The following is a 22,162-nucleotide window of genomic DNA, read 5'->3' on the forward strand; positions in this document are numbered from 1 at the left end:
GTAGTGACCTGCATTAGTTGTGGCTCCTGTGTGGTAGATTATACCTATTGTTGTGAAGGTTTTCTTTCCTAGTGATAGTTGTCCATGTGTGAATCCCGTCAGCTTGCAGTTGTTTTTGGTACCATCTGCATTGTAGCGTAAAAGCATTACTATTAAGTATTTACTATGTGTCTGTATTTGTAAGGTGGAGGAATTATCTGAATTGTAGGTAGTACATAATCTGCCATGGTTTGCATTTTGTACAAGTTGCGGAAATGGAATGGATTCACAGTTAGCTATGGATACATACACAAAGCGTTCACTGGGGACTTATTCTTGTGCCACATGGCTGCAAAGAGTGCATGTATGTTTCCACATGTATGAAATCTGGAAGATTACATTTATAGGTATGTTTCTGTTTTCCAGTACTTGTAGTAAGTACATTATACATTCTTGTGGATCTTCGTGTGTGTTTATAGTGAATTTGACCATTCCAGCACAGTAGTCCAATTCCTGCCGTATTCCAGAAACAATGGAAGTGTTGTCAGGATTGTTGGTTGCATTTCTGTGAAGGACTAACATTTGCAAACACAATTGGTCTGTCCCGTGTAAGTAAATGTTATCAATAATTGGTGGCAATTGGAATAGAATATTGATTGCTACATTTGCATAGCAATTTACACCAGTTGCATTTGAAAGTTTGAATGGACCTGACAGTTCTGTGTCCAAGTCATTTGTTCGGAGTGTGTGTTGTTTCCTTGAAGAGGTAGTTGACTTTGTGCACTAGATCCTTCTTTGGTTGTGGTCCTTGATGAAGTATTAGATTCTTTTAATTTATTTTGATGAATTGCTGTGAGATCCTGCATAATTTGAGTCTGACGTAGTTTTCTTTTACAAACTTGTGTTTTTTGAGTAACAGGATAGGTTTTTAGATGGGGGCATAGAGTGAACGTAGTCTATTGTATTCTAGAATGCAAGGAATATCAGTGTTTACTTTACTTGCATTAAAGTTAATTAGAAATAGTCCATCATGTGTACGTAAGTGTGACAGTGCTACATAGCGCATGCCTTCTTTACACACAGTGCTACCAATATCTATCAATGCTTTATCTAGGGTAAGACCTTGTGATTTGTGAATGATGACTGTGTATGCTAGAGTTAGAGAAAATTGTTCTCTGCGTACATACATGTCTTTGAAAAGAAGGAAGCAGGCTGTTGAGCATCCTATCCTTTTACTTTCTGATAGTTTGTCAAAGAGAATATTGGCAAACTGAATGTTGTTGTCACATGGGTATGTTTGAAAGCCAACAACTGTACCAAGTGCTCCATTAACTAGTGCTTGGTCTAAGTCAAGGTGACGTTTAAACATTACTCTACAGTTTAAAGATAATTTTAATATTTTCTCCAAACCAGCTGTGTTAGAGATAGAGTTTTCTAAGGTATTTAGCCTTGTTGTGGCTTGTTGACACATGGGTAGTGTCATAACATGCACGTCGTTTGTCTGTGGAGCAAATTTGAACTATTGGTTGCATTTTTTTTTCAACATTGTTTCATTGAATTGTGAACAGCTTGCAAGTGTTGGCATCAAGGACATACAGTTTACATTTCTGTGTGCTAATTTTTCCATGACATCAGTAGCACATGACCTATGGCCATAGAGTGCATGGATGTGCCTGGTTTTTAATATAGATTGTGCTTCTTGAGCTAGTACACCAACTCTTATACTTTTTAAAATGTTGGCGTATGTGACGTCTGCAGACTGACGCATGTTTACAGTTAATTCTTTGTATTGGAAATGTTGCCAAAGTTTGACATTTCCGAAGCTGCCAAGAGATTTACAGCATAGTTAGTGCCCTAAGGTTTTAAAAATAGGTTCACCTTTAACTGGTGTTAATTGAAGAAGATCTCCGAAAACTATAATGTGTTTTCCTCCAAAGAGTTCTTCATAGTCTGTTTTCAGGACCTCTTGTAATATGAGATGAATGAGGCTAACATTAGATTGGAAACCATGCTTATCTCATCTATTAGCAGCATTTTCATTTGTTTGAAAACTCTGTGTAGTTCCATTGCAGCTTCTGGAGAAAGTTTGTAGTAGTCTAATTTGTTTTGGTGTTCTACTGGAAAGAGTAGTAATCGGTGTAAAGTGACACCGACTATGTTGTAGGCAGCTAAACCTGTGGGGGCCGTTACAACAGCTGACAGTTTGTTGTTTGTCAATTGTTGGAGGAACTTGTTGATGATTTTGATTAAGAATGTTTTGCCTGGTCCAGCTTGACCACTCACGTTTAGCAGTATAGGTTTGTAGTCTTGGCAGGTACAATTTTTAGTTTCATGCTGCACACCATGTTCAATTTGTTTTGTTATTTCTTGGAAAATGCTACGCTGCCCATTGTTTAGTTGTGATTTTAGTAGAGCAAAGTCTTCTGTAGATTGCTCACATTGACAATTGGTGTTTTCTACTTCAGTCATGGCTAATTCTGCCTCATTTGCTATTAGTGGCTGTCCAAGTGGTTCTTGGCTTCCTGTTACAGAAGGTGGACTACTATCACGAGTGTCCGCATCTAGTTTCACCTGGAGTTCTTCTTCTTGTTGCTGTTCATTGTGCAACATTGTTTTGTACTGTGTAAAGTCTACGTCTGTTAAAATGCTTTCATTTGCTTTGAAAGCATCTTCATAGGAGTCATAGGTATCTAGTAAATCTTCTTCTTCTTCTTTCCTCCGCGATTAAAATAATTGTAGCAGGCACATGTAATACAGTTCTTTCTGTTGGGGAGTTTTTAGTGACAATTTGATAGGATTAATTAAGCTTCATTTGGTAAGTTTCACTAAGCTGCCTTCACTATTTTCCACTCTTTATCTAACTTTCTTCTCTTCTGTTTTAATATTATTTTTGTATGTGAAGTTTTCGGGCTATGTGGTATAGACACATGGTTTCCAAAGTGGTATTTCTGTTTGGGTAGTATGTGTCTAGTAAGTTGTTTTTCAAAATGTCTTGGCTGTTGGGATCATTTTTGGCTATTGTTTCTATGTCTTCATATGATTTGAGAACTCTTTATCTAGATTTAGCAGGACCAAGGCTTAGCCATACTATATTTTCAGATTTTCCATAGAAGGCAGAACCGGTTAAACAGTCTGCAGGTTCATAGCAGCCACATTCTCTATGGGAGAGCATTTTTATTCCTAAGCTTTACAATTTCTGTGATAGTGTTTTGTCAGATGATATGTCATCCCAGAGGTCTTTGAGCTCTGTTTTTTCTGCTTTGGTTAAGTAGGCTGTGACATATCGTGCAACTGCAGTGGAATTGTCTGCCATGTACTGCACGTCTATATTTGTATTCCATAAGAGGGCAATGATTGCACTGTAATCATTGATGTGTTTTGATCCTTCTGTTCTTTTTATGTAATATGTGTTCTTAGGTGATTTACCTTTGACACTATGTCTAACTGAAGACATGAAGTTGTTTACTTCACCTGTTGTTGAAACTGGTCTAGGGAAACCAAAGCAGCATTTGGTGTAGTATTTCCCTTTGTTTTTATATTTGCGACAACAATACTTTCCACATTTGAAATTGTAAAATTTGTGCATGAAGGTCACTATGTGTCGTTTGTGAAGGGATTTCACAAGTGACATATTTTTGGATGAACTGCAAAACAGTGGCATCACTGTCCTGACCAAATTTAGGAGCAACTTTAATCCACAAAAGCTGGCTTGGTATTCTTTTCTCCAAAATAAGTGTTGCACTTCTCCAAGAGGAGGAACAGTTTTATTACAAATGAAGTGTAGCATAGAAATGAAGCGATGATGGAAATAGCTTGATACATTTACAGGATCTAAAGAGCAAACTGGTGTTTTTATATCTATATTTGTTTTGTTTTTGTCTGCTATGCGTAGGAAATCGTGTAAATCTTCCCATCCATATTCTGCACAACTTAATGTCACAAACCAAGTGGGTGGGCCAAGGTTTCTTATCATACAGCGTCCATCTGTAGGACGTCGGAACCAGTATTCTTTTGTACCATGCATGTTTGCTAAAAGATTTCTAATGCTTGACTGTAAACCTTCATCTTTTTCTTGTACTTTTTGTATTAATTGCGTAGCTGACATATTTTGACAATTGGTACCTGATTTTAATGTGTGTGCAACTCCGTAGCATAGAGTTGCTAGTTCACTTTCAAAGAGAATGTGGAATATGTATTCCACGTTTTGTCTGAATCTGGGGTCTTCAGAATACATTCGTAAAGAGAGGTATTCTAATGCTGTTATTTGTGTGGGTTTTTCATCATACCTTCCTCTTTTTCCAGTAGGAAAGAGTAGAGGAAAGGCTTGTGCTTCTATACTTTTTTCCCATATGCCGATTGGAGATCCTTTGTCTTGTCGCATTTGGTAAGGTTCCGGTGCATCATCTATGGTTTCTTTATAGTGTGTATATGGGGGAAATTGTATTATGGTCTAAAATGGTCATGAAGTGAGGGGCGCAGGCATGCAGGGGTCGCATGCACAGGAGACCTGGGTGGACACTGTCCTGGCAACTTTGGCGCCAGGCTCATGAACAAAAGTAAACAAGTACATCCCTTTAACACCAAAAAGCTTTTATTAAGGACATAGCACTTCGGATGCATTAACCTTGAACATTCCATCCATTAAGCTGCCCCAAGTATATTCTTGGGTGTGGCTGCTAATGGATTGCCTTCGCACATGCTCACTCTCTAGGAGTGGCAGGCTGTGGCTGGTAAACCGGCCCTCATGGGCATGCCCATGATCTCAGCTATATAAGCTGCACCGATCCTCAAGACAGACACTTTGTGTTATTCTGCACTTGCAAGCAGCATAACGCTCACCGTCACCTGAGGTCAGACTTACCTTTGAAGATCCTGCTTCCTGGACATCCTGCTTCCTGCCAGCATACTTACCAACTGGGGGAAGCTGTTCTTACCTGTACATCTCTTCGGCGAACCAAGTATTCATCTTTACACTTTCCGGAACGCCAAAATCTTCATCTTGGCACAGCAGCACGACACGCTCTATCGTCGACAGCAGCGCCTGCAAGAAAAAACAGAAGACAAGGTTAGACATCGAAAAAACAGTCCGTTTAAGGTTGTGCTTCGCCATACTTCACGCTTTTCCTTAAACCATCACTTACCTACTGTCGAACATTGCGGTAGCATCCATCTTCCATCCGACCACGCCTCACAGCTGCATTCAGGCCGCATTTCCATCTAAGGGAAGAAAACAGAAGAGAGACATTATTGCGGGCATAAATAGGAGCAACATATAAAGACATTAAAGAGAACGTACAACATCACAAGAGCTCAAGAAAGACTTATCAATCATAAGGAGAAGCATAGTCGTAGCTGGACTGGACTAATCCTCATCAGGGATCAGTGAAGGAACTAGATCCCATTCATCGCACCCCTGCCAGAAGTAGCAGGACGGAGAGCTTATCTTCCATAATTCACAAGTGAGCTTTATGGGCCAGCGTATGCTCACAGAAACCGTACTTTGGAGTGAAGGGTTGGAGAGGTACAACAATCACAGATTGACACACTCACACACTCTTATATCCACGCAGGAGCAGTATCATCACATACCACCGCTCACCGCTTTTCTACTGAGGGGGGAGGCTTGAAGGGGGGTGATTCAAGTTCATGGAGGGCTGCAACCATGCCCCAATGCCTCCGCAGAGACCAGGTGACCATAACAAAAATATTGGATTCTGCAGCAGGATCTAGAAGTTGAAATTTACCAGTTCCTGGTGAGTCTTGAATTATTTTGGTGGTTTCCCTCAGGTTTTCTTCAATATGTATTTCTTTGTTGTCTTTTAGACATTGCAGGGCTTCCATAACTTTATGTAAGCCCACGAGTTGTTGCCAAATTTTTGTTTGTCTTTTGTAGGTATGCCATTTACTAAAATAATCAAAGATTGATCTATTGGACATTGCACTCTCAGAGTGTGTACATTTTCTTCGAGATCTAATGGCAAATAAACTACTTTGCCACAAATGGCTTTCAGTATTTCAGAGGGAGGTAGTTTTGCTGTTTTTGGTTGAAGGCGTATTATTGCTTGAAATGGGTGCACTGTTTGAATTATGATGCTCTCATACAAGTTAAGTTGTTGCAGGGGTTTTGGTAGTGGGAATGATTCCAAGTTATTTGTGATAGTACGTGAAGGTATTTGGTTGTTGTCACGTTTTGCAGTGCAGTAACTGCAAAGTATTAAGGGGTCAGTAATTTCATATTTGTTTTCTGCTATAAGATAGAGAGCTATATGGACTACTTGGAATCTTCATTGTCTTCTATTTTGTTCATTATGTCTGCATTTTTCGGCTCTTCTTATAAAAAGTCCTGCGGCAACACATAATCATGTTTTGGTACTTCAGCAAATGTGCTTTTAAACTTTAGTATTTCTTTTTTGCATGTGTGTAGTAGAATAGTAGAAGGTTGCCATCTGTAAAGTTGTTGCTAGTCTGTTGTAAAGCTATTGGATTTTGTAAGTGGCTTTCACTTCCAAAATATTTTCTCTGATATGCTCTATTTCTTCGAGTAGTTCTTTGGCTGTACCATGTAGAAGATTGTTATTTAAATTGGCTAATGCTAAAGCAGGACTTTTGGCATAGTACAGTTTATGAACCAGATTTCTTATAGTTGAATGGTGTTTTGATATCATTCTGATATGGTGGAAGGTACGTTTGCAAATAGGTCCAGAAATGCAGGCTAATGAATGTCCTTGTAATCCTGTGTATTTACGCATGGGACAGGAGTCTATATTTTGTAATAGTTTTATTTTCAATTGGTCTTTGCCTTTCACATACTGATTGAGGAACTGGTGTAAAGATGTGAAAGATTTTTTGCTTATGTTACACATCGATGTGCACGGCCATTTGTAGACTGGACGCATTCCTTCAGTGGAATGGAGAGTTGATACTAAGTTTTCTGGGGATATTTTTGTGAGAAGCGTTTCTTGTTCCATAATGGTATTATTACGTTTTTCATACCCTCATCCAGCGCTATGTATGGCAACTGGGTTTCTTTGCTTTTGTTTGTATGATTCTTCATTGAAATATGTTTCTGTGCTGGTGGTGTGACTGCACTCACCTCCACAGATGTTTGCAAAGCTATCTTTGTTGATATTCCGTTTATTGAGAAGTCTTTTTTGTAGTTTAGTAGTTCGTTTTGTTAGTGGTTTCAATCTGTTTAAAACTAAAATAAATAATTTCCCTTTGAGAAGGATTGCACTGTCTACGAGAGCTTCCAGGATTAGTTTTCTGTGGTAGGTTTTAAGAGCTGTGCATGATTTCTCTCCTGTTTTTATAAGGTTCCGAAGGACTCTGTGGGGGAACATTTTTTGTAAAATACTTTTTTTGGTATGCTTACTTGTGGCTACATCGAAATTTATAGGTGCAGTGTTAGCACTAGCATTAGCTGCAGTCCTTTTAATAACTTTCTGTTTAGTTTTACATTTTGAAAGAGGAGGCACAATTTGTTTACTGGAAGCTGCTTTTGTTTCGCTTAGTGACTGTATTAGGTGTTTTGTTTGAACTTTTTGTATAAATTCTGCTAGAGGTGGATGCTTATTTTGTAAACTTTTATTTTGATTTGCTCTATTTCTGCATTGTTTTCTATGGAGTTACTTTTTGGTAGGCATTCTTTGGGATCTGTTGGAGAAAAAAAGAAAGTGTGGGTTGGGACATTGTGCATGAGTGTCTGAGTATGATGGTAGGCATGTATGTAGAGGTGTGTGATTGTGCAATGGGTTGTTATTTCAGGTTGGGAAGGCTATTCTCGTATTTGTGTGTTACTACACTGGTGTTCAGATGACAGTACAAAGTGTGCACCTGCTGAGGGGCAATCAGTAATACTGAATTTAATGCTGCAGGGTTAATACAATTGTTTGTTCCACAATACTAGAACTCTACAGTGTTTGAGTAACAGTTAGAACATTATGGCAGTATTGCACTTACTTTTTTGGATGCAAAGAGTAGGTTTAGTCTGAGTTCTGTTTCGTACTTCAGATGCTGCTGGTTTTCAGGAGAGTGGTCTTCACTGCAATTGTGAAAGAAAGAAGTTAGTAAATATGTGTGTTAATAGCACTGTTGTTAATGTAGACATGTATTTGTTTGTTTTTGCAGTAATAGTACTTTCTGATAACTGTGCATAGCATGTAGATGCAGTTTCCTTTGTCTATATGCATTCTGTATATTTTACTTAGAATCTGTCAGATGAATTTGCCTTAGAAATTATTACAATAGTAAGCACACTTTGATTTTTAAGGCAGTGTTATTTGATGTTAGGAGATAGGAGAAATAACTGTATGCTTTTCTTGCTAGTTATACAGGGTAAATGGCAGGAACTTTGGTGAAAAGCATGCAATGTATGTATTTGTGAAGGTGTGGGAAGTAAAGCAGAAGGATTTGATGGGCTCATCAGCTTATTACGGTCAAGGATAGTTGTAGGGGAGAAGGTTCAAATAAGAAAACCTGGAAAAGTGCCAAAAAGACAAAGCAAGTTTACCAGACTGCATATGATTAGCAAACTACTGGGCGATCCTGTGGTGCTTGGAGATGGGAGAGTCTGAAATAAAGTAAAGGTTGCAATGAAGGGTCTGGTGCTTGCGTTGCAGACTGAGGGGAAGGGGGACAAAGAAAACAAAAAAAGGCTCTTTTCAGAACCAACCTCAATGGGGAAGTGGGGCACACTATTTAAATATTCATTCCCCACTCTCAGATTTTTCTATTTGTCCGCGGACAGCGCATATTACATACAGAGTTTTTGAGGCTGAGAGTCATGCAAATGAGACTTAGCAGGGCAAGGGATTGGTTAAAAAGGTTTACTGGGTGTGATGTGTAAGGAGAGACTTTGTCAGAAAGTCTGTTTCCTGGGAGGAGAGCAGATAGCTATGGCTGTGTCTTTCAGAAGGCAGATTGTCTGGATTTTGAGAGACTCGTTGATGAATTAGTTGGAGGTGCATGCAGATCGCTTTGGAGTGGCTGCACATCTTGGATTTTCTCATGTGGAAGTGCACTGCCATGGAGTGCGTGGAAAGAAGTGGCTGGATTTGGTACCTCTTTGTGCTACTTTGGTGACAGCGTCCTCCAGACATTATTATTATTCATTGTGGAAGGAACAGTTTAGGTCATCTCTCTGGAATCTCTCTGCAATTTGCAATGAAAGAAGGACTTGGGAAAATCATGGAGATGTTTCCAAACTCCAGAGTCATTTTTTCTTGTATTGCGCAGAGACAAATGTGGCTGTGTTCTTCCTCAGTTGGTCCACAAATGGAGAAAGCGATGCGCAATGTCAACAAGGTTGTTTGTGCCTTTTTGAGAGATGTTGGCATGTCCGCTTTTCACAATGAAAATATTATGTTTCGTAGTACACACATTTTTCACAGAGATGGAGTAAATCTTACTTATGTTGTCAATCAGATTTTTTTGCGAAATATACAAAATACATTGCAACCCTTTTTTGGAATTATAGCAATCCTTTTTCCAGTAGGTGTTGATCATTTCAAGTTTTTGAAACACAAAAAAACCCACAAAAAGGCTCTTTTCTGAGCCTTCACTTACTCCCGGAGAAGAGTGCAATGGTTTTGATAGCACAGCACCCCAAAAATGTACATGTCCTTGCAGAATTTCATTGGCACTTCTATTTTTAAACTGTGAAAGGTGGCTCTGAAAATAGCCTTTTTTTGTATTTTTTTTTTTTTTTACACAAGACACAAAAGGAAAGAAAGGAAGGGAAGGGAGGGCAAAGAAGGGGCACCAACCACAGGGATAAGAAAGGGCAGGTGGAGAGAGGAAGATGTAGGGTGGCCTTAATCAGGTAGTGGGCAGCCATTCTCATGCTCCCAGACCGCAGCATCGAAAGCACTTTGAAGGGTCTCTCCCCTGTAGAGTACTCTGTCGCAGTACATACTCAATACTGTGACCCTCGAAAGGTAAGGGTCTACAGCATCACGTATGGCCTGTGAGGCAACTGGAGGGATGGGCTGCCCCACAGGATTGCCTCTTGTGGTGGCAGGAGCAGAAACGGAGGATGCTGCAGAGGAACTCACCCTACTACGTTTATCACAGGGTACAACCCTACGAATAGCCCCACCGTGGAATGACCTTAGGTGTTGCTTCATTGAGGTAGTACTGTACAAACCTGGTTTGCCATGACTGAGCACCAATGGGCACACAGCGCAGCGCACCTTGTTTGCACAAGCTTTTGGTACTCCATCAAGAGTGGCAAACAACCTCCACACCCAAGATTCCCAGTGACTGCTAGTAGTAGGGACTTCCACTACCTCATCCTCGTCATCCTCTTCATCTTCCTCTGCATCCTCACGCCTGTTCCCCTCTCCAGGCCCTTGGAGAGGTGATGGTGGTGGAGGGGTTGAGGGTGGTGCTGAGGCAGAAGTATCACCAGCAGGAGAAGCAGGAGCCATGGTTGCCATCTTCAATGGTGTCAGGAGGCACAGCAAAGGCAGCAATTTGCAGAATGTTTGTCCTGGAACTCAAAAAACAGCTCTGGGGTGTGGCCTTTTATAGGTATGCTGGTGTGTGCTTTGCGGACACCTGCACTGTTCGCGAATACTTCGAACACCAAAAAGGGTTAAAAAAGTTCCAAAAAGGATGCAGATTGCTAAGGACATGGTCTGGGACATGTGCAAGGGTGAAATTTCACAAGAAAATACCAATGGATTGCTCAAAAAAGCACTTTTTTATTGTCCAGGGGCCCAGACAGTGTTCGTGAACAAGGACCCCCGCTTAGCGTGTATCGCCGCGCTGGTAAAACCCTATGAAATTCAGTGAAAAAACTTTGTTAAATGGACATTATGGTTTTAAGTAAAACGGAAAAAACCTAGAAATTTGCCAGCTGTGGTAAGCTAAGCAACCATAACTCGCGCCACCACCATGCACTGCTACGACTAATACCCATGACATCAAAGATGACATCACAAATGACATTACATATGCATTTCGTTTTTATGCACAGCCTCTACAAGAGATTGTTTTTATAATATTGGCAGAAAAAAAAACAAAAAAATCATTGGAAGAACTATCATGTGTCAAATAGTTCATTAGGTGATGCATTGCTATAAACATCATTGTGTTACTTTCCAGTACATAAATGAAGTTGTATACAAATGAAGGCATTCTCTGCAGCATGCAATATTCAATACCTTACTATGTTGGATAGTAAAATGATGAATCCTTTCATTTCTGAATTTTGTGCACTGTGACACATATACTAAGTACCTAACAATGCCTTCTTTACTGCATAATTGTAGTAGTACACATAAAATATAAAAAGACCACAATGCATAGAAATGTTAGTATATACAAGGAAAGTAAGGTAAGCAAAAAAAACTGAGTGTTCATAATCTGCCTATTTAAGTTAGTGTAGACATGATTGCTGTATCTCAAAGCTGCTTATTCCCTTATGTTTATGTGTTGTATAATGTGAGTGAATTCTAAGGAAAGTAGTGGTAAGTACATAAAAGAAGAGTAAGGTATAGAAACATAGTATCTTTTGCATTTTTACTTCCTGACTGTTACTGAAAAAACCCACCTGGCCTAGATATGTTAGTGATCAAAAAAGAAGGGGTAATAAGATATGTAATGTTATCAGTGATGTCATGAATGACATTTGTGATGTCATCTTTGATGTCATGGGTATTAGTCTTAGCAGTGCATGGTGGTGGCGTGAGTTATGGTTGCTTAGTTTACCATAACTGGTGGATTTCTAGGGTTTTTCAGTTTTACTTAAAACCATAACGTCCATTTAACAAAGTTTTTTCACTGACTTCATAGGTTTTTTGAAGCGCAACTTAACCATAAAATCCCTTAAACAAAGTTATTTCACTGAATTTCATAGGTTTTTAGAAGTGCAACTTAAACATAACGTCCCTTTAACAAGGTTTTTCACTGAATATATGGGATACATTACTCACCGTAATCGTATTTCTGATGCTTGTATCTGCTTAGATTCACATGCTGTGCATAGGCCGACATCTAGTGGAAGCTGCGGAGTATTACAGTTTTGTTTTTCGAAACTCGAAAATGGGCGTCGACACAGGGCGTGCCAGTAATACTATCCCTAGTGTGACGTCCACTGTACCCAAGATCCCTCACATGTCTAGGATCCTCAGATTGTATTTTTTCTGACATGAGGTAGCATGAGGAGTAGCGCGAGTACCGATAATCCAAGCAGATAGATAGAAAGGTAAGACTACAAGCAACCATGCGCCTTCTCTCAGAGGGGAGGAAGGGTGGGTCGCATGTGAATCTAAGCAGATACAAGCATCAGAAATACGATTACGGTGAGTAATGTATCCCTTCTGAGGCTTGTGGAATCTGCTTAGATCACATGCTGTGCATAGATTAGCGAGCAGTACCTGAAGAAGGAGATGGGATGTGAGAAGGGTCATGAGCAAATAAGTGTCTTAGAACCGCTTGTCCCACTTGTGTGTCTGCCTTGGAATGGGTGTCAATGCAGTAATGCTGAGTAAAAGTGTGAATAGAGCTCCAAGTAGCTGCTTTGCAAATGGTGTCAAGGGGTACATTTGCAATGAAAGCCAGAGTGGCCCCAATGCCTCTAGTAGAGTGGGCTCTTGGCGTGAAAGGCAGAGTTCTTTCAGAGAGTGAGTAACACAGCTGGATACAGTTAATAATCCACTTCGAGATGGCATCTTTAGAGACGCGATCCCCCTCTCTGCCTGTAGCTACGGAGACAAACAGTTGATCTGTTTTCTTAGCGGTCTGGTTTTATTTACATAGTAGAGGACTGCCCTACGCACATCTAGGGTGTGTAGTTTCACCTCAGCCGAGCTTTGAGGGTCCTGGAAGAAAGCCGGAAGCTCGATAGACTGGTTTACATGGAATTTTGATATAAACTTAGGTGAGAACCTAGGGTGTGTGCGTAAAACCAGTTTGTCTTTATGGACAGTAAAGAAGGGATTCTGCACTGACAGAGCCTGAATTTCACTGACCCTTCTTATAGAAGTAATAGCTACTAAGAAGGCCGTTTTATAAGTCAAATGTTTGAGACTGCTTTTATGCATGGGCTCGAAAGGGGGTCCCATGAGCTTGGCTAGCACCACATTAAGGTCCCACCCTGGTGGTGGGTTTGAAATAGGAGGGTGAAGTCTCTTTACTCCTTTCATGAAGGCTTTAACTACTGGTATTTTCCACCACAAGACCTTGCTATGGGAAGTGGTGTATGCCGACAGGGCTGCCAGGTGTACTTTCAGCGAGTTAAAAACCAATCCTGCATCTAGCAGGTGGAGCATGTATGTAACAATAGTGGAAGGAGTGCAATGAACAGGGTTGATTTGTCTACTCTGGCACCAGATAACGAACCTCTTCCACTTGTCAAAGTAACAGTGCCTTGTGTTTGGTTTCCTAGATTCCTTTAGGATGTCCATACACCTCTGTGGTAAATTGAGATGTCCAAACTCTATGACCTCAAGAGCCATGCTGCCAGGTTCATCGAGTTGGGTTGCTGGTGCACTGTTTGACCTTGGTGCTGGGACAGTAGGTTGTACCAGGCTGGTAGTTTGATGGGCTCGCACACCGCCATCCTGCGTAGGTGTAGGAACCACGGTTGTCTTGCCCACATGGGAGCAACTAGGACGAGCGTCATCGACTCTCTGTTCATCTTGTTCACCACTTTCCTGATGAGAGGAGTTGGTGGAAAAGCGTACACAAACATCCCTGACCAGTTCATCCACAGGGCATTCCCCTGGGAGTCTGGTTGGGGGAACCTGGATGCAAATCCTGGGCATTGTCTGTTTTCGCTTGTGGCGAATAAGTCTATAGTGGGGAAACCCCACTGAGAGAAGATATCTTCTACGACCTCTCTGTATAGAACCCATTCGTGTTCCTCTGGGAGGGAGTCTCTGCTCAGAGCATCCGCTAGGGAATTGAGCTCCCCTGGAACATGTTGTGATGACAGGAAGATGTTCCAGATTTTCTGGGCAAGCTTGGACAGATTTGGCGAACGGGTCCCTCCTTGCTTGTTCAGGTAGAACATGGCTGTTGTGCTGTCCGTCTGGATTTGCACTGACAGGTTTAGTAGGTGGGGCTCGAACGCTTGAAGCGCTCTGAATACTGCCAGAATCTCTAGCAGGTTGATGTGGTTCTTGGCCACTGAGGGAGACCAGAGACCCTGAGCTGTGTGGTAGAGATGGAGAGCTCCCCACCCAGTCAGACATGCATCGGTAGTGACTACTGCCTGTACTTCAGGATCGTAAAAGGGTTTCCCCTGTGCAAGATTCTCTCTTGTCCACCAGTGAAGGCTTTGTACTAGTGTTGTCGAAATGACCACTAGATCGTCCCACTGACCACTTGCCTGAGACCACTGTTTCGCCAACCATTCCTGCATGGGACGCAGGCGCGCGTGGGGGACCAGGTAAATACATGACGCCATCATGCCTCGTAAACGAATTGCTTTGCGTACCGTTATTTGGCGACCGGACTGATAATTTGCAGTAGTATATTCCGAATTCTCTCCTCTGAAGGAAAGGTCAACCCCTCTTGAGTATCTAGGATTGCTCCTATGAACTGTTTTGAGGTGCTTGGCACCAGGCTTGATTATTTCGAGGGATTGAGAAGCCTAACTCGTTGAGGAGGTCGATAGTCCTTTGAATGTTTGTCCTGCAAATTACTGGGGTTTCCCCGGTTATGAGCCAGTCGTCCAGATAAGGGTACACCGGGATTGCCTCCCTACGTAGGTGTGCAGCCGCCACCGCCAGTACCTTGGTGAACACCCTTGGTGCAGAAGCTATCCCGAAGGACAGTACCTTGAATTGGTAGTGTCGACTGTCCACCTTGAAGCGCAAGTACCTTCTGTGCGCTGGGAACATGGAAATATGAAAATAAGCATCTTTCATATCCAAGGTTGCCATGTAATCCCCCTTTTTTAGGAGGGGGATTACCTCTTGTAGCGCAGTCATACGAAACTTTTGGGGCTTGACATACTTGTTGGCAGGCCGTAAGTCCAATACTGGGCGCATTGTCAAATCTTTCTTTGGCACAAGGAAGGAAGTTGAATAAATACCCTTGTTTACCTGGTGTCCCGGGACGAGTTCTATTGCGTCCTTTTCTAGCAGAATGGCGATCTCCTCGAGGAGAACCTTCTGATGTTCTAAAGAGTGTACTCTTTGTCGTGGAGGATGGTTCCGGGGACGCTGCAGTAGTTCTATACAGTACCCTGTGGATACTGTTGACAGCACCCATCTGTCTGATATGATCCCTTCCCAAGCCTGGGTGAAGTTGGAAATGTGTCCCCCTACTGGGGTTGCGTGAGAAGGGACCCTGAACTGAGCGTCACTGCTTTGGTGGAGGCGTGCCGCCTCCCTTGCTGGGGCTGCCTCTGCCTTTACCACAACCTCTCCTATTACCCCTGCCATAACCCTGGGTAGACTGTTGGCTGTTGTTCCACTGTGTACCCTGCCCCTGGGAATAGTTAGATCCTCTCTGGGAATTTTGGCCGCGTGGGCGACGAAAATTACTATTCCCTCTCTAGTTAGGCGGTTTATTGGTTAACTGGCCAAGGGACTTGAGTGTCTCGTATTCGTCCTTGACATTCTTCAGTGCGCCTTCGACCGCCTTACCAAACAACAGATCGGCTTCCACCGGTTTGTCCAACAATGATGCCTGGGTTTCTGCCTTAAAACCAGACTGCCGTAACCACGCATGTCTCTTGATAACAGTGCCTTCTGCTATCAATCTGCCTGCGTTGTCCGCGGCGTCAAAGGTTGCTTTCAAAATACAACCAGACACAGCTCTACCCTCTGCGGAAATCCGAGCTAACTGGCCCTTTAAAGGTTCAGGAGCAGAGGCTATGAGTGCCGCGACTTCTTCCCACTGATGGCAGTTGTAGCTGGCCAACAGGGTGGTGGAGTTTGCAATCCTTGCTTGATAAGCGGACGTTGAGGCTACTTTCCTGCCGAAACCATATAGTTTTTTTGCTCTCCTTGTCGGGAGGAGCTTTGGACGATGACAAGGGTGTTCCCGCCCTCTTACGAGTGTTAGTGACAACTAGGGAGTCTGGCTTCAGATGTCCTCTTATATAGAGAGGGTCAGACTGGGCTGCCCTGAAAAGTTTTTCAACCCTGGGATTGACTGCTCTGGTGAGGTTCGGGTTCACCAGGGACGGGTCTATTCTTCGCTGAATGGACTTAAGGATAGGGATGGTCTGGGCAACAGGCCTCCTTTCTCCCACTAACTCCTCTGCAAAGTCCCTCTCCTCCTGGACACCGTGGGTGTCAATATGGAAATGTTCTGCTGCACGTGCGAGAACCTCGTTTAATTGGGGTTGGTTATCGACAGGGGAGTCGGTAACCGGGGCTTCGTTTTCTACCGGGGAATCTACTCTGTAGGTTTCAGGTTCTTCCTCTTCCTCTTCTTGGTCCTCATCATCCCCATAGTAGCCCGTCCCGGTTTGCTCTTCTACCATGCCAAATTCTTGGTCCTCACCAAAGGAAGCCTCTCCTTGATACAGTGAGTATGGTCTTGAGTATGGTTGTACCTCGAAGGGGTCTGTAGACCTCATCGGTGTTTCAAACTGGGCTTCTTACTCGGGGGGATAGGATCATTAGAGCCTGAGGGTGTCGCCCCTTGTGGATCATACGAAAGGAAATGGTCTGGATTTTTATCGTAAAAATCAGCCAAAGAAGACATCCTTGACATGACCCTATCTATGTCTTCATTGGACCATTTTTTGGAACTGGCAATGACTCTCTCAGCAAGTCTAGGGGATTTATCTTGAGTAGATTTGCTGGTTTTAGACATATCAGCAGACCTGGACTTGTCTGTCTGTTTAGGGGGAGTGGTGTGTTTCACAGGTGTGGAAGAGTGCAAAGGCTGCTTCTTCTGCTGTTTTCCCCCCTCCCCGTGAGTGGAAAAAATGTTTTCCCTGTCCTTTTGTGGCTCCGGAGGTTTTCGACGTATGGCGTCGAGGATCGGGGGTAGGGTCCCTGTCCTTCGAGTGTGGGGCCTCGCTGATTTTGTCTGCGGGCTCCGACTCCTGGAGCGCAGCCTGGGGGTGGAAGTCGTCTTCGTCCTCCGACGATCGAACTTCTGTTAGCCTAGGGAGCGAGGCACTCTTGGCAAGAGTGGATGATTGCCTGGAGTCATGGGGCGATCTCGATCGAGAACGCCCAGAGGACACTGAATCGGACCGTTCGGTTTGTGCCTCTTTCCGAGAACTCGACATCGTCAAGTCTCGGTTGGACTTCTTGTGTTTTGTATGTGTGGTGTGTGAAGCGCTTGTGTCGCCGGGGGTCTTCCCCATAGCCGCCCTGACGGGCGACCTTCCGAGGTCGGGGACTTGCGCTCGGCTGTCTTTCGACGCCGTAATGCCCTCGCCGTCCGAAAGTACGACGTGGCTGCCGTCGCTGAATGCACCCTCCGCTGCCATGGCCGCCTGCCTGGCCTGGTGGGCCCAACGCTTCGTCGAACGGTCCTTAAGTGTCTTAGGTTTAAACCTAGTACACGCTCTGCAGTTCGCTTCGGGGTGGTCCCTCGGCAAGCAGAGATTGCACGTGGCGTGCCTGTCGACCCAAGGGTATTTGCGATTGCACTTGGGGCAGAATTGAAAAGGGGTACCCTCCATACACACCTTGAGGCACCGGGCTGTTAAGTGTAGGAAATGTATAAGGTGTACTTATATACCCAGAGTGTAGAGTATGTACAACCCCCCCACTCTCCCTACTTGCAGGGCCAAGGCCAGAGGCCTTCCAAGGCCCGGGCCGAGGCCAGAGGCCTTCCGAGGCCCAAATCCGTCGTGCAGCAGCCGACGGTCGATTTCTTCTCCAGCCGGCGTCGAGTGTTGCAGTTCGACGTTGGGATTGGGAAGGATGTAAATAAATTATTATTTTAGCAAAAGTATGGCTAAGGCCTGGGGACTCCGCAAAATGCTTCCAACCAGTATGGCGGAAAAAAACAATCTGAGGATCCTAGACGCGTGAGGGATCTTGGGTACAGTGGACGTCACACTAGGGATAGTATTACTGGCACGCCCTGTGTCGACGCCCATTTTCGAGTTTCGAAAAACAAAACTGTAATACTCTGCAGCTTCCACTAGATGTCGGCCTATGCACAGCATGTGATCTAAGGAGATTCCACAAGCCTCAGAAATATATATATGTATTACTAGAGAAAGAGGTTTGCAAACACATAAGCCCTCAGCTCATAAGGTCATCGACAGAGCAAATTAAGTCACACACAGACCATGAGAAAGGAAGAGGAAGCGAGTAAAGTTTCCAACGAGGGGTTACAATATTGAACTGGCGATGAACAGTGCATAATGATGGGAACGGTAAGAAGGTGCCAACCAATGAGGTCTTTGGGAAGAGGATGTAAAGTTATCATTTTGTTGACACACTGTCATCTCACATAGGGATTGGTTGAATTTTATCAAGTCACTCACTCCACGAATACCCATCTTGGAACAGCCAATCACCTATTAAGTCTAGAGATTACAAATTATAAAGCATAGTGTCCAATCAACATCATGGGAAGGAAGATGATCTCACTGCCAATTAGTACATACTCTGATGTCTTGCTAGGGTCACAAGGTTAGAATAAGGCGATAGGGCTAGGTATTGTATAGATTCACCTATAGTGCAAATGACAATGGGCCTCATCACGAGTTGGGCTGTATTCCCGGCTGTAATACTGACAACTGTAATAGCCCTAGCACCGACCGGTCCAGCTGTATTACCGCTGGATCACGAGTTGGGTGTTAACGGTAAATCCCCATTCCCCATTGGGCCCATTGGATTCATTGGGGTATTTTCAGCGCTAATTATGCGAGCTAATACAGCCAGCGGTAATACAGCCGAAAACAGGGGATTTTCACCTCCAGAGAAAGGCTTGAGGTAAAGCAGCCCATTTAGCGCTCAACTCGTGATAGGGCCAGCCCTTAAATGCGGCTGTAATACCGTTACCACCGCATTTAAGGGCTACAGCCCAACTCGTGATGAGGCCCAATGTCCAGTCACTGGCTGGAAATTTGTGAATAACCTGTAAGATTTGTTATTTCACCTCTGATAATTTCTATAAATGCAGCCATTTTTGGTGGCAATGTTGAATGTCTTTTTGATAATTCCTCAGCCTAGGCTGTGTGTAATAAACGTTTGTTGTTCTCACATCCCATGCATTATTGTTTGGCTCATTGGATTGATTTCTATTATTTGATTTTGGGACTTGCCTTACAGAACTTAAGGATATTTGGAGTAGGAAATGTATTAAACCTAGCTGTAATTCGACAGCACGAAACGTGTCGCACTTAGTTTTATTGTGAGGGTAGGAAATGTGTCGAACTTAGATGGATTCAGAGGTAGAAGATATTGTGAAGGTTAACTCATTTGTTGCGCTTCTAAGAAATGGTTTAAATTAGTAGATGTATTGCATATGATGAACTGTGAAGGCTAGCACATGTTTTTCTCATAGAATTAAATTGGGTTGGTTAGCTTATTCATTAATTTTGTCATTTGTATAGCCCCTGAAACCGTAATTATGGTCCCAACGCGCTTGTTGGTCGAATTCCCTTGGAGGGACCCGAGTCCAAATTTGGGAGAATTGGAAGGTGCTATTATGCATGTGTACATTTCCGCTATTAAAGTTATGTGAGGGTGGCCAAGATCCTGTTTATCATCCAAGTCTGAATGTCGTGCGGATGAGCGAAGCAGATGTAAACTATGAATTGAACAGGGTGGATTGTGTTTAAGGAGACAGAGAATTATGTGGGAAGCTACAGTTTGAATTTTTGTCATTAAAGGTAGCTTCATTCTAATGGCAGAGGTGTTGTGCAACAGTATGTGTGTTATATGTGAGTGCAGGGTGTGTGGAATGAGCCTGTGCCTTCCGCTAAAATATGATGGTGCAGTGTGCAAGGGGAGAAGTGGGTTAGCTGTACACATTTTCTTTTTACATCCTGGGTGCCAGCTATGTACCAAGATCAATGCATCGTATCACTTAGATTCAAAGGCAGAGCAGGGCCTAAAATGAGTAAGAAAACTAAATGAGAACATAATTAGGAAAATGCCTGTAGTTAAAAGGGGAGCAGGGCCTAAAATGCATGGACAGACAATGGGCCTCATTACGAGTCCGGCGGTAACCAAGGCGGTAAAACCGCCTGGTTACCACCGGATTCGTATTACCATTCCGCCTCCGTGATTCCCGGAATTACCGGGGCATTACAACCCCGGTGTCCTTGGAATTCCGGAGGCAGAATAGTGTAAATCCCCATTCCCATTGAATCCTATGGACTCAATGGGAATGGGGATCATGGAAACACCGGCACCATCTCGTGATGGTGTCGGTGTTTCCTCGTCCGCCTGCAGGTGGGCGGTGGTAAACCTGCCAAGTCAGACTTGGCGGGAACGCCACTTCCCACCTGCAGGACTCAGGATCAGGCGGTCCGGAATTAACAGTGGCGGCAGGTTTACCGCCACTGTTATTTCCGGACCTCCCGACCTGTAATGAGGCCCAATGAGTGATTGATTTTTAGAAAACAATGTATCCAATATATCACTACCTTACACAATTAGGTCAAAACGCAGGATAGGGCTACCTCAAACAGCTAGGCCAAATGCAGAGAATATGGCCACCTTACACAATTAGGCTAAATACAGAATATGGCTAGCTCACACAATTCCTCAGGGAGGTAGGATAGCTCAGGGGCAGTGCGTTTGTCTTGGAAGCAAGACAACGAGGCGCAACACAGGTTCCAATCCCGATCCCCTGCTTAGAAACCACTCGCTGGTATTAACCGCGTTATAAATGAACAATAAAATAAATTAAATAAATTAGGTTAAATCCTGAGCATGGCTACCTTACACATTTAGGCTATACATACAATGTGAAGGGTAGCACATGTACTGCTCTAGAAGAAATTAGGATGGTAGCACATATATTGCACTCAGGTCTGTGAAGGGTAGGCCGATATGAGGGCGGGCATTATGCTGTACATAGATGGTCTTGGGAGTGATCACTTGTGTACATTTAATTATGTTACCCTGCCCTTTGCGCTCAAAGATATATGATAAAAACCTATACATTGCACTTAGAAGATCTATAAGTTAGCCATTGTAACACAAAGATATATGCAAGAATCCTTGATATAGCATTTAGGTGAGGCCTGAAAGTAGCCCATTATAGAAATTAAAAGATATATAGTATGATTGTAAGGGTAGTTATTGCATTTAGAGAATCCTTTGATGCCAAGATCTTATGGCAGCCGGTCTGTCACGCCTGGTGGATGTACTAAGTTAGTCAGTCTAGTGTGCTTAGAAGACCATGAGGGTAGCCTGTGTATAGTGTCTAAAAGAGATTAGGCGGATACCTTCTCTTTTCACACAGCCGATCTGATCACATAGCGAGATCAAAGATACGTTCCATCTGAGCTTGAGGTACGTATTACGCACCACTTCGGTGAACATCTGCCGATAAGCTCCATCTGAGCTTGGGCACAGCTATCCATCTACACACATTAGAATGCAGCTATTACTACAACAAATTCGGTCTAGCTGGACACTTAAGTCTACACCTGTAGAAGCTATATGAATGACTATTACAATACAATACAAACTCCCTTCTACAAAGGAGTACTGGTAGTACCACACCGACATCTCCTCTCCTTTCAAACAGGAACCCTCTCCACTGTCCTCTTAGCCAAAAGTGAGGCCAGTTACTCTGAGTGTCAGCTGTGGATTTTGGAAAGAAAGTGAAGGACGTCTGTCAAGGAGTTCCTAGAAAATGAGAAATTACTTACCAGTAATGTTCCTTCTATGGATTCTTCTCCCACAGATGTCCAATCTTGATAGTTGGATGTAATGTTGATCCCAGTACAAAAAGGGATGCACTATGGCCCTTTACTCCAGTTCCCCTGCCTTTTCTCCCCCTGCGTCTCCCTTCCACCACGGGTCAGCCTGCAAGAGGAAATGTGCACCAATGTAGCAGGCCAATTTAACCAAACCTGTGCAATTGCAATACCAAACAACTTCTACTTTTGTTGTTGTGAGAAATGAACCAGGAAATGGTCAATTTGGGTAACCAACAACTTTCTTCCTCTTCTCATATGGACGTATAAGTGTGAAAACAGACCGCATATAAGACTCATGAACTTCCAAGTGGGATAGGCTGGGAGGATGATGAGGAATCTGGGGGAGAGAAATCCATAGAACAACAA

The 22,162-nt window shown here is 43.2% G+C and overlaps 1 protein-coding gene across 5 annotated transcripts in view; it reads right to left on the reverse strand.

The window, feature by feature from the left end:
- ABCA3 (ATP binding cassette subfamily A member 3) overlaps positions 1–22,162 on the reverse strand; it is a 1,774,001-nt gene that overhangs the window by 1,730,766 nt on the left and 21,073 nt on the right. For 2 of the 5 annotated variants that reach the window (XM_069646921.1, XM_069646919.1), the window contains exon 2: positions 7,939–8,020. The exons of the other annotated variants lie outside the window; for them this stretch is intronic. The gene's annotated coding sequence lies outside the window, so the exon portion shown is untranslated. The remainder of the gene's footprint in view (positions 1–7,938; positions 8,021–22,162) is intronic. 5 annotated transcript variants of the gene reach the window in all.

The sequence above is a fragment of the Ambystoma mexicanum genome, chromosome 2q (assembly GCF_040938575.1).
Source record: "Ambystoma mexicanum isolate Mex_15411 chromosome 2q, UKY_AmexF1_1, whole genome shotgun sequence".
Classification (NCBI taxonomy): Eukaryota; Metazoa; Chordata; class Amphibia; order Caudata; family Ambystomatidae; genus Ambystoma; species Ambystoma mexicanum.